Raw genomic sequence first — 12,731 nt, 5'->3', positions numbered from 1 at the left:
TAGTTTCTCCCACTTAGTGGGGGGCTCTTGTATCCTGGGTGCTATTTCTTTTGAGGTGCAGAAGCTTCTCAGTTTAATATATTTTCATCTGTTAATCTCTGCTTTCACTTGCTTGGAGAGAGCAGTTTCCTCTTTGAAAATGCCTTTAGTCTCAATGTTCTGGAGTGTTTTACCTATGTGTTGTTCTATATATCTTATGATTTCGGGTCTGATATCAAGGTCTTTCATCCATTTGGATTTAACCTTTGTACATGATGTTAGCTGGGGGTCTAAGTTCAATTTTTTTGCAAGTGGCTACCCAGTTGTGCCAACACCACTTGTTGAAGAGGCTTTCTTTGCTCCATTTAGGATTTCTTGCTCCTTTATCAAAAATTAGGTGATTGTATGTCTGGGAAACATTCTCTGAGTATTCAAGCCTATTTCACTGATCTGAGGGCCTATCTTTATTCCAATACCATGCTGTTTTGATAACTATTGCTTTGTAGTACAGTTTAAAGTTGGGAAAAGTAATTCCTCCCATATTCTTTTTCCAATGATTTCTTTAGCTATTCTAGGGTTTTTATTGTTCCAAATAAATTTCAACAGTGCCTGATCCACTTCTTTGAAGAATGTCATGGGTATCTTTAGAGGGATCACATTAAATCAGTACAATGCTTTGGGGAGTATTGCCATTTTAATGATGTTAATTCTGCCAATCCATGAGCAGAGTATGTGTTTCCATTTCCGCGTGTCCTCTCTTATTTCTTGGAGCAGAGTTTTATAGTTTTCTTTCTATAGGTCCTTCACATTTTTAGTCAAGTTGATTCCAATATATTTGAGTTTGTGTGGCACTATTCTATTGTGAATGGGGTTGTTTTCTTAATGTCTATTTCTTCCTTATTACTATTGGTGTATAGAAAGGCCATTGATTTTTGTGTGTTAATTTTGTAGCCTGCCACCTTGCTATATGAGTCTATTGTTTCTAGAAGCTTTTTCGTAGAGACTTTAGGGTTTTCTAGGTAGAGTATCATGTCATCTGCAAACAGCAAGAGCTTGACTTCTTCCTTTCCTATCTGGATTCTCTTGATATCTTTTTCTTGCCTAATCGCTATAGCAAGGACTTCCAGTGCTATGTTGAATAGGAGTGGTGAGAGAGGACAGCCTTGTCTTGTGCCAGAATTTAGAGGGAAGGCTTTCAGTTTTTCGCCACTGAGGACAATATTTGCCTCTGGCTTGTGGTAGATGGCCTTAACTATATTGAGAAAGGTTCCTTCCATTCTCATCTTACTGAGAGTTTTGATCAAGAATGGGTGTTGGACCTTATCAAATGCTTTCTCTGCGTCTATTGATATGATCATGTGATTTCTATTTTTCTTGTTGTTGATGTTGTGTATTATGTTGATAGATTTATGGATGTTAAACCAGCCTTGCATTCCTGGGATGAAACCTACTTGATCATAGTGGATGATCTTCTTAATGAGGCATTGAATCCTATTTGCCAGGATTGTGTTGAGGATCTTTGCATCTGTATTCATCAGCGATATTGGTCTGTAATTTTCTTTTTTCGTAGCATCTCTGTCTGGTTTAGGTATCAAGGTGATGTTGGCTTCATAAAAGCTATTTGGAAGTGTTCCTGTTTTTTCGATTTCATGAAAGAGTCTTACCAGGATTGGTAGAAGTTCCTCTTGAAAGGTTTGAAAAAATTTATTAGTAAATCCATCTGAGCCTGGACTTTTGTTTTTGGGCAGACATTTGATTACTGTCTTAATTTCCTCAATAGTGATGGGTGTGTTTAGATATGCTACATCCTCTTCATTCAACCGTGGAAGATTATAAGAGTCCAAAAATTTATCCATTTCTTCCAGGTTTTTATTTTTAGTGGCATAGAGTTTCTCAAAGTAGTTTCTGATTACCCTTTGGGTTTCTACCATCTCAGTAGTGATCTTTCCTTTTTCATTCCTAATACGAGTTATCAAGTTTCTCTCTCTCTTTCTTTGTTAGTTTTGCCAGTAGTCTATCAATCTTGTTTATTATTTCAAAGAACTAACTTCTGCTTTTGTTGATCTTTTGGATTGTTTTTCGGGTTTCCACTTCATTGATTTCTGCTCTCAGCTTTGTTATTTCCTTCTGTCTCCCTATTTTTGGGTCCTTTTATTGAGTACTTTCTAATTCTATGAGCTGCGTCATTAAGTTGTTCAGATATGCCCCTTCTTCTTTCTTGATGTGTGCTTGCAAAGCTATAAATTTTCCTCTCAGTACCGCTTTTGCTGTGTCCCATAGGTTCTGATAGTTTGTGTCTCCATTGTCATTTGTTTCTAGGAAGGTTTTTATTTCCTCTTTGATTTCATCTCGAACCCACTGGTTATTCAGTATTAGGCTATTTAACTTCCAGGTATTAAAGTTTTTCTTCTGTGTCCCTTTGTAGTTCACATATAATTTCAGGGCCTTGTGGTCAGCGAAGGTAGCCTGCAAATTTTCTATCCTCTTGATATTATGGAGGTATGTTTTGTGTGCTAGCATGTAGTCTATCCTGGGGAATGTCCCATGTACATTAGAGAAGAATGTGTATCCAGGCTTCTGGGGGTGGAGTGTTCTGTATATATCTACAAGGCCTCTTTCTTCCATTTCTCTCCTCAGGTCTAGTATATTCTTGTTGGGTTTCAGTCAGTCTGGTTGACCTGTCAAGCATTGACAATGCCGTGTTGAGGTCTCCCACAATTATTGTGTTGCTATTGATATTATTTTTCAGATTTGTCAACAATTTTATTAAATATTTTGCTGGCCCCTCATTCAGTGCATATATGTTTAGGAGAGTGATTTCTTCCTGCTGCACCTATCCCTTGATTAATACAAAATGTCCATCTTTGTCCCTTACAACTTTCCTAAGTATAAAGTTTGCATCATCTGATATTAGTATGGCCACTCCAGCTTTTTTAGGGGTGTTGTTTGCTTGGATAATTTTCCTCCAGCCTTTTTTTTTCCATGTCCCCCCATTCACAATACAGACCAGGCAAAGGGCCTGGGCTGAGGTGTATAAGGGGTGCACTTACTGTACCTCCTCTATCTATACAGTCAGTGTAAAGAACAGAGTCTGTGGTAAACATTGGGAGGCCTCCTCCAGCCTTTTATTTTGAGTCTATGTTTGTTCTGACTATTCAGGTGTGTTTCTTGTAGGCAGCAGAAGGTTGGATTGAGTTTTTTTGATCCATTTAGCCACTCTGTGTCTCTTAACTGGTGCATTTAGTCCATTGACATTGAGAGAAAGAATTGTCCTGGGAGTTAGTGCCATCTCTATATTGAAGTTTGGTGTGTCTGTTGGTCAGTCTTGTCTTAAAGTAGGCCGTTCAGTTTTTCTTTTAAGAATGGTTTTGAGTCTGTAAAGTTTCTGAGCTGTTTTTTTGTCTGTGAAACCATGTATTGTCCCTTCAAACCTGAAAGTGAGTTTTGCTGGGTGAGTATTCTAGGCAAAGCATTTATTTCATTGAGTTTTGTCACTATGTCCCACCACTGCCTTCTGGCCTTGAGTGTTTCCGGTGACAGGTCTGCATTAAATCTCAAGGATTTTCCCTTGAATGTAATTTCTCTTTTCAATCTTGCTGCTTTCATAATTATGTCTCTATCTGTGGGATTCATCATTGTGACTAGGATGTGTCTTGGGGTGTTTTTTCTGGGGTCTCTTTTGGTTGGTACTCTTCGGGCATGCAGGATTTGATTGCATATATTCATTAGCTCTGGTAGTTTCTCTTTAATGATGTTCTTGACCATTGATTTTTCCTGGAAATTTTCTTCCTGGGTCTCTGGGACTCCAATGATTCTTAAGTTGTTTCTGTTGAACTTATCATACATAGACTTCTATTTTCATCTGATCCCATTATTTGAGTAATTTTTCTATTGCTTGAACATTTGCTTTAAGGCTTTTTTTCAATTTCTTCTGCTGTATGGAATTGTTATTCATCTCATCTTCCAGTGTACTAATTCTATCCTCAGCTGCTGTTAAGCCATGGGAAAGCTCAACCATGTTTTTCTTCAATTCATCTACTGAGTTTTTCAGACCTGTTATTTGACCTGAAAGTTCAGTTTGGAGTTTTCTGATTTCTATCTTCATATTCTCTTGATTCTTATTAGTGTTCTTTTCTATACTTTCTTTGAGCTCTTTGAACATCTTCCATATTGCGACTCTAAACTCCTTATCTGAGAGACTGACTAGTTGGTTGGTCATGTTCAAGTCATCAGAGTTGCCATCATCATTCTTTATGTCTGGTGCTGGCCTATGTTTCTTCCCTATTGTCACACTTGTATTGTGGGTCTTTCTATGTGTTGTGGTTGTATTCATTGGCTAAATGATGTGCATGGCTGGGAAGTGAAGTGGAGCAGCCAAGCTCCTCTGGCTCCACCCTTTCTGGACTTGTAAACTCACCTCCAGGGAAGGCACCAGGGAAGGCGAGCCGTCTGTAGATGAGCCACACACAGGATGAAATTAGGCTGAAAATGGAGCACAGCACAGAAGACAGGCAGATAGGGGTGCTGGCATCTGAGTTCCAGCAGAGTTCAGCAGCTTCCCCTTTCTGGGCGTGTAAGCTCACCTCCAGGAAAGGCTCCAGGGAAGGCAAGTCATCCGCAGATGAGCCACACAGAGGATGAAATCAGGCTGAAAATGGAGCACAGCACAGAAGACAAGCAGATAGGGGTGCTGGCATCTGAGTTCCAGCAGAGTTCCTCAATTCTGTCTCTCACTCTGAAGCAGGCAGGATCACCAGCAGAAATGCTAATGAAATCCAGTCTCAGGCAGCTGGAAACTGCATGGCCCAAGATGGCTTCTGTGCCCTCTCTTAAAACTTTAAAAAAAAAAAAACAAAACTTTCTTGCATGAGTTTACCAGTGTTGGGTCACCCTGGCAGTCAGGAGTTATCCCTTAGCACAGAGTAAAAAGGCAATCCTAAGCATTGCACACACTCATTCCCAAAGTAAATGTGCTGTCCTTTGGCTTTCTACTCTTTGAGCCTGCAGTGAAAATCTGTTCTTCATGGATCTTCCCACCATTGGCCCTCTCTCAGGCAAGTCCCCAGCGAGCTTGGGAGTGGAGGAGGCAGATAGATTTCTGTTACACACAGAAATAGAATTACTTTCTTTAACTCTAGGCATCCACTCTTCACGGCACTCTTCCATCCCTTCATTCAGCCATCGCCTGTTCTGAGAGACCCAAGATCACTGCGGATTCTCCATGTTGCCTGTGCAACTTGCGTGGGAGTGGCAGCCAACTGGCCTGCATTTTCACTCTAAAGCTACCTGCTAGTTTAGATTCGTTGCTTTCCTAAATAGGCGCCACCCTCCTCCAGTGTCATACTCCAAGGAGGTTCTCTCCCAGAGGCGTGATTGGAAGGTCTCCGTGGAATATAGTTCCCTTTCTCTTGTTTCTCTGACCCTCATTCACATCCATGACTGACTGAAGTTTCTCAAGCGCATGACCCAATTCACTAGCATTTCCTCAATAGACTTTGTAGAGACGAGATGATTATTGTGGGTGGGTGGGGAAATCTATTACATATTTATGGTACACACCTTATAGATCCTATTAAATACAGGTATTCCACCTCATCTCCAAATTCCATGGTTTATTTTCACATAAAATGAATCATGAAGATTTCTCTCTTTTGACATATTCTGTGGTGTTCTACTTAGAGGAAATACATTTCTAAAAGCTCTGATGTTGCTTTTATTATGTAAAGAAATTATCTATGACTGTAGACATCATCTAAAATGGCTTACATGGATGCAAAGTATTTTAGCTAGTTCCTTGAATAACATTTTCCACCCTGATTCACATAGCATTAGTTTATCAGTACTTATAGGGCTGCTTCTGTTTTCAGCTTGAGTCTGTCTTAAGCATTCATGTTTTCAGGAAAATGTCATTTTAATCTGAACCTCCTAATTCATTCATAGCATGCAGAGATTCATTGCTTTGAGGGACATTTCTGTAACCTCCCATTTATAATTTTGTCCAGTGGTCATCAAAAATATTTATAGATTTTATTTATACTTTTTTGCTTTGTTTTGTTTTGTTTTTGGAGGGGCCACACCTGGTGACGTTCAGGGCTTACTACTGGCTATGCACTCCAAAATTGCTCCTGGCTTGGGGCAATTTATGGGATGCTGGGGGATCGAACCGCAGTCTGTCCTGGATCACCTGCGTGAAAGGCAAATGCCATACTGCTGCGCTAATGCTCCAGCCCTGTTATTTATACTTTTAAGGAACCTCCTTTGATTTTATATCAGCATTACATTCATTCATTTTTGTTTATCTTGAGATCTATCCTCTGCTTCTTGCCTTTGAAGATCTTTTGACCTGATAGTAACAGTGGATAAATATGAGACATGGGCAGCCCTAAGCATTTACTCTTCCATAAGTACACCAAACAGCACCAGTAAAAGCTGTTGGGATTAACTCTGGGAAGTACTACAAGGCTTAGAGCAACTATCCAAATGCCCAATAAAGAGAAATCTATGTTCAGAATAGTCAGAACATTACATGGCATTTAGACTTATTATTTTCTCCCTAGTAAGGCTGGTTTTGTTCTGGAGCAGCCTTATTGCCAACTCCCCCACCCCTTCCACTGGAGAAGAACAGAACATGTTTGTAAATATGTGCTAAACTCCCTGCAGGATACCTAGAGTATTGCAGCAAGATGCTGCACTATTTGGCATAGTTGAGAATGTAGGGAGGACAAGAGGCACATACTGACTATATATTTGTTACATTTTGGAACTTGGAGATATATTTATATTTTAGCTATTTTTTTTACTTGCGTTATACTTGCAATATCACTTCACTGCATCAGGATCCTTTCACCATGATCCAATGTCCCTTACCTATATCCCTTTAGCTGTCTCAGTTCCCATTTATATGGATGATCTATTTGTTTCCATCAGGAGTTGTATAGTCCAGTGTTTTGTTTCTTTATCCCCACTCAGGAATGAGACCTTCAGTATTTGTCTCTTAAATGTTTAACTTACTAAGCAGAGCAGTTGAGGTATTGCTTATGAAGATTACACCTCTACAAACTAGCAGAGGCCTGAGCTTATCAATAAATTTGATAGGGCCAGTTATAAAACAGACAATCTAATACCCAAAGTAATTGGTCTGAGATGCTTTGAGAATATTTGGTCATCCAAGATTAGAGAACATAGAAAACCACATTAATTTCTCCACCTACCCAAGACATATACCTTCTGAAGTTACAATCAGTTTTTAGTTGGGCTTTTCCCCAGGTTTAGATCAGTCCTAGGTCAATGGTAAGGAAATGCCCCAATCTATCTGTAAAGACTGGAGGAGAAAATGGATTCTCTTTTGGGTTTTATTAGCATTTATGTGTGAGTTTCATTCTAGCTCATGGTATTCAGAGATATTTGATTTAAAAATATTAACTGAACCTCACAGCACTATTTACAATAGCCAGAATCTGAAAACAGCCATCCATGGTGCCTGACAACAGATAGTGGCTAAAAAAAAAAAAAAAAAAAACTATGGTATAACTACACAATGGAAAACTATGCAGCCTTTAGGAAAAATGAAGTCATAAAATTTGCTTATATATGGATGGACATGAAGATTATTATGATGAGTAAAATGAGCCAGAAGGAAAGGGATAGACATAGAATAATTTCACTCATAGATAGTATGGTAATAATATCCAGAAGCAATAGAGGTAAAGGTCAGGAGGACCCAGGGTAAAAAGCTCACCACAAAGAGTGGTCAATGCAGTTAGAGTAAAGAAGGGTCTATCAGGACAATGATAGTTAGAACTAATCACTCTGGGCAAGAACTCAATGCTGAAAGGGGGAAAAGTGGCATGCAAGGCACACCTCCATTGACAGTAGTGCAGACACAGGGTCAGAAAGGAGAGAGAAACAAATTTCTTGCCCTAGAAACAGGATGGGAGGAGGGAATAAGAGGGAGTGGGAAGGAAACAGGAAACATCAATGGCCAGAAGGGTGTACTGGTAAAGGATGGTGTACATTGTATGATTGAAACCCAACAATGAACAATTTTTTAAACACAGGGTTTAAATAAAATAATTTTAAAAAAATTAGCTGAACTTCAACTAATGAAACAGAAACTATGAATATACCTGATGGAGTCTTTTCCAAAACCAGATAATCTCAAAACAAATAGATTAACAGAACTTTGCCTTAAAAAAAGCCAAAAGGAAGACATCAAATACTGAATAGATGGAAAGTAGGATTTCCAGAGTCACACCATTCAAGTAATCAAATTGACAACTGACAAGATCAACAAAATCACATGGCATGCAAAGAAACAGGAAAATATGAGCCATTCAAAGAAACAGTGAATTCACAGAAGCTAGCCCTGAGGAAACCCAGAACTGGAATGAGAAAAATCAAGAATTCTCTATCTTCTGTCTTGACTATGTTCAAGGAGCCACGCAAAGAGAGAACAAGGGGCTAGCATTAATGATGAAATGAATAGGATTGAAATGAACAAAACGAAAGAATGGTATTGCATAAGGAACCCAAACAAAGTTGGAAGCTAAAAACTATTATATAGCTGCAGTGACGAATTTACTGAAGGACTTTTAGCAGCAGACTGGAGCAGACAGAAGAAGGAATCAGCAGCAGGTATGAAAATAGAAGAATTAAACTTAGGCCGAGGAACAGAAGAGAAATGATTGTAGAAAAATGAAAAACAAAGAAAAAAGAAAAATGAATGAACCCAAAGAACTTGTAGAAGAACCATCAAGTATACCAATATATACATGACTAGACTTTCTAGATATAAAGTGAGAAAGAAGCAGAGCAATGACTTGAAGAAATGTGGCAGAAAACTTTACAAGTTTGATAAAAAAAATAAGGTTATAAATCCAAGATGCTCGGTGATAAGAAACCAGAGATTCATACTAAGCCATATAATTAAGCCATGAAAATTCACAGACACAGACACATAAAAGATTTTGAAATCATCGAGTGAAGTAATGTGTCATATGTAAGAAAGGCTCAAAAAAGGATCATCAGCCAATTTTTCATCAGAAATTTTAGAGGCCAGAAGGCAGTGGGAAGATATATTTTAAAGTGCTGGAAGAAAAAGCTGGCAACAGATTCATCTAAATCTGGCAGCACAATCCTCCAAAAATGAGGAGAATCAAGACTTCCCAGATCAAGAAATAAAAACTTAAAATTCATATCTTTTTAACCTATACAACAGGATGTATTGAATGTGTTGAAGGTAGTCTTTTAGGTTAAAATGAAAGGATGCTAGTTATGGACAGTGTTTAAAAGGTGCATGATTTTTTAAACATGGCCTTTCAAAAATCAGTATGAGATGGGGGCGGAGAGATAGCATAGAGGTAGAGTGTTTGCCTTGCGTGCAGAAGGACAGTGGTTTGAATCCCGGCATTCAATATGGTCTCCTGAGCCTGCCAGGAGCAATTTCTAAGCATAGAGCCAGGAGTAACCTCTGAGTGCTGCCGGATGTGACCCATAAACAAACAAAAAACAAAAACAAAAACAAAATCAGTATGAGGCCTGAAAAATAGGACAGCAGGTAGGGCACTTGCCTTGTATTCAGTGAATTCATCCCATCCCTAGCACCCCAGTGGGCTCCCCCAAGCCCTCCCAGGAGTAAGATTTCTGAGTGTAAAGTCAGGAATAAGCCAACAGGTGTGGTCTTAAATCAAAATAATAATAATAATAATAATAATAAATTAAAATTTATCTATAAGGGGACAGAGTGATAGCACAGCTGGTAGGGCTACTGTACCATCATTTGCATGCTGCTGGCTCAGGTTAGATGCCTGGAATCCTATAGGGTCCCCTAAGCCCAACAGGAGTGATTTCTGAGTGCAGAGCCAGGAGTAACTCCTTAGCACTGCCAGGTGTGGCCCCCAAACCAAAAAAGAAAAAAAATATATCAATACATGTAAATGAAAACCAGAATAATTTTTTTGCTTCTTATTTTCTTCATGATATACACCTACATAAAATTATAAATTTGGGTTATTGGGAAACAGTGTATAAGGATTTAAAATGTGCATTAATAGCAGAACTAAATGTAAAACCCAGTAGAGATAATTACAGCTAGAATTAAGCTAGTATCAATTCAAATTAGATTATTATAATTTAGAACATTATATAAATAGTCATCATAGTACAAAAAACTAGAATGTGCACAAAGAAATTAAGAAAAGCAAAATATGTCACTATAAAAATATCAAGTAAACAAAAAGGAAAACAAAGAAGAAATAAAAAATGAAAGGGTGACAGAAAATAAAACCAAAACTCTCTTTCTCTCCCTCTCCCTCTCTCTCTCACTTCTTTCTTTCTCCTTTTCCTCTCTCCCTCTCCTTTTTCTCCCTCTCCCTCTCCTCTTTCCCTCTTTCACTCTTTCTTTCTCCCTCCCCCTCTCCCTCCCTCTCCCTCTCACCCCTTTATCACTTCTTTCCCTCTCTTCCTCCCTCTTCCTCTCCTCCTTTTTCCTTTGTTCTCTCCCCCTCAAAAAAAGAAAAAAAGAGAGAGAAAAAATAAAACCAGAAAAATTGCAGAGTAAAGTCCTTTTCGTTAGTAATTAAACTGGATTCATTTATATAGTTGTCTTCAAGAGGTTCATTTTGTATCTAAAGATATATAGACATATATATCAGATATATAATAAAAAATGGTGATGACAACCTACCAAAACTGAAGGATGGAAAGAGAATTCTAGAATGGGAGCGTCCAACTTCATGAACTTATGCTAATATTGGCATGAATTTATGTCAATACTTATGCCAGGGATACCCTCAACAATTCTTCAAGAGAAAGACTTTCAGAAAATTATGTAAGGCATTGCTTTATGTTTCTGTAACATACAAAAATTAGGGTAAATGACATGTCAGTTCTTTCCTTACATCTTGTTTATCTTACAAAATAATCACTTTTTTTAGTTGGATTTGCTTTGGCTAGTCCAACTTTGGTTCAGCATAGATGCCCAACCCTTACCTCTGTGTTAGAAAAAAGGTTAGATCCTTCCATTGCTATGTAATGTATGACTTGGCATATGGGGAAAGAGAAGAAAGAAGAGTGTGAGTTATCCAAGAACAGTGACTTTGGATTATAGGATATAATCCCATTCATTGGGAAAGTTATGACATGTGGGAATGTCAGGATGGATCACACAACATATGTCTGTCTGGCACATGCATGATATGTGTATGGGAAACTTGAGCATTGATCCCTGGTTTCCAAGTGTGTTGACATTTCTTTAGCTGTCCTCCCCAGATACTAAAAAGCAGAACTTCCTCAGCCTGCTGAGCAATCATCTTCTAGTCAACACTACCACCATAATTTACTTAGCAACTTGCTCACTTCAGTTTAATGAGATCATCTGAAAGTACTGGCACTTGACTGGCATTTGGTGAGGATCTGTGGAGAGGAGCCCAGATTGCTTATGCTATCTGAACCCATCTGAAGTTAGTTGTGAATAGGCACATGGATGACTGTCCAGAGAAGTCTGAGTATGAGACTTACAGAAAGGCGAAATTCTAAATGATTGTAGAAATTTTTACGGCATGATAGTATTTTTCATCCAAAGCTTAAAGCTGCAGCTTCCACATAGCTGTAACATGAGAACACACATTTTGCCCATATACTGCCTCCAGTGTCCTCATCCATGTGGTTTTCTTTTACCTTATCTAGAGTTGAAAATGGCCTCACTAGTCTCTAATACATGATCTTACAAGTTCATCTCTTTTGTTTGTTTGTTTTGAGTAATGCCCAATGGTGCTCAGGGATTACTCCTGGTTCTGCACTCAAAAAATCACTACTAACAGGCTCAGAGGACCATATGGGATACCAGGGATCAAACCCAGGTTACTGTGTGCAAGGCAAGTGCCTTACCCTCTGTCCTATTACTCTGCCCCTCCATTTTTTTGAGAGGGTTCTCTTTTCAATTCATTTCCATGGATGAGAATGCCTTTAACTCTATTTTGCCATCCAATTCAAGATGTACCATAGATTTTTACCTAACAATAGTTGGCTCTCCTTGAATTGGAGACATGCTCCAATTCAGAAGCTATGACCACAATTGGGAAGAGATGAGATTTGAGAGGAATAGAGTATGACATCTGGTGACCTCATAGCTGCATTTCCCATAGAGGCTTTGGTTCATTTTCTTAAAAACAAACAAAACTTGTTCAATATTCAATACCACACACATATGCTCCTGCAACCCATTGGAAGTGACCCAGGAATAAGGCTTTAGCTTATTCAGGTATAGCCCAAAAATTAAAAAGAAGAAAAAGAAAAAGGTTACAAATACAGTATAAAATGAATTTGACATCCAAAGGAGGATCATTTTCCTACAGACAGTTGGTTAAGCAACACATGGTAGAAGCTTAATTATCCTTGGACCATGATATGAATTCTTTTCTCTCTGTGTTTTTTTTTTTTTTTTTGGCTGCAGTTGGCCCCAAGAGAGTCCACTAAATTTTGATTCATAGTCAATAATGTGGGAGTAGATTATCTCTCTTTAATGATAAATAATCGATTTAGTTGCATAAAGCCCATACGTTAGGATCTAACTCAGCCGATGGTTATAAGTAGGATCCAGTGAAAGTTCTCTTGTGAACACATAACACAAAAAATAAAGAATTTAGTCTTCATTGAACTCTCAAAAATGTTCTCAGGCTATGAGGACCTAATTAAGGAGAAAGAACAAAAAATGGAAGGTAAGTTCTTTCCAAAGACCTTTCTCTGCCCTTGAT

General features: G+C 38.4%; 1 protein-coding gene and 1 non-coding gene across 2 annotated transcripts in view; one reads left to right on the top strand and one right to left on the bottom strand.

Annotated features, from left to right (window-relative positions):
- The window catches only part of GABRB3 (gamma-aminobutyric acid type A receptor subunit beta3), a 202,063-nt gene that overhangs the window by 150,505 nt on the left and 38,827 nt on the right, over positions 1–12,731 (top strand). The window lies entirely within an intron of this gene.
- Positions 2,960–3,092, bottom strand: LOC126023132 (small nucleolar RNA SNORA51). Its single transcript, XR_007500339.1, has one exon. It is a non-coding gene; the product is annotated as a small nucleolar RNA SNORA51 (small nucleolar RNA).

The sequence above is a fragment of the Suncus etruscus genome, chromosome 11, assembly GCF_024139225.1.
Source record: "Suncus etruscus isolate mSunEtr1 chromosome 11, mSunEtr1.pri.cur, whole genome shotgun sequence".
NCBI classification, from domain to species: domain Eukaryota; kingdom Metazoa; phylum Chordata; class Mammalia; order Eulipotyphla; family Soricidae; genus Suncus; species Suncus etruscus.
The sequence above is the reverse complement of the archived record's forward strand: the minus strand, read 5'-3'. Positions and strand labels throughout refer to the sequence as shown.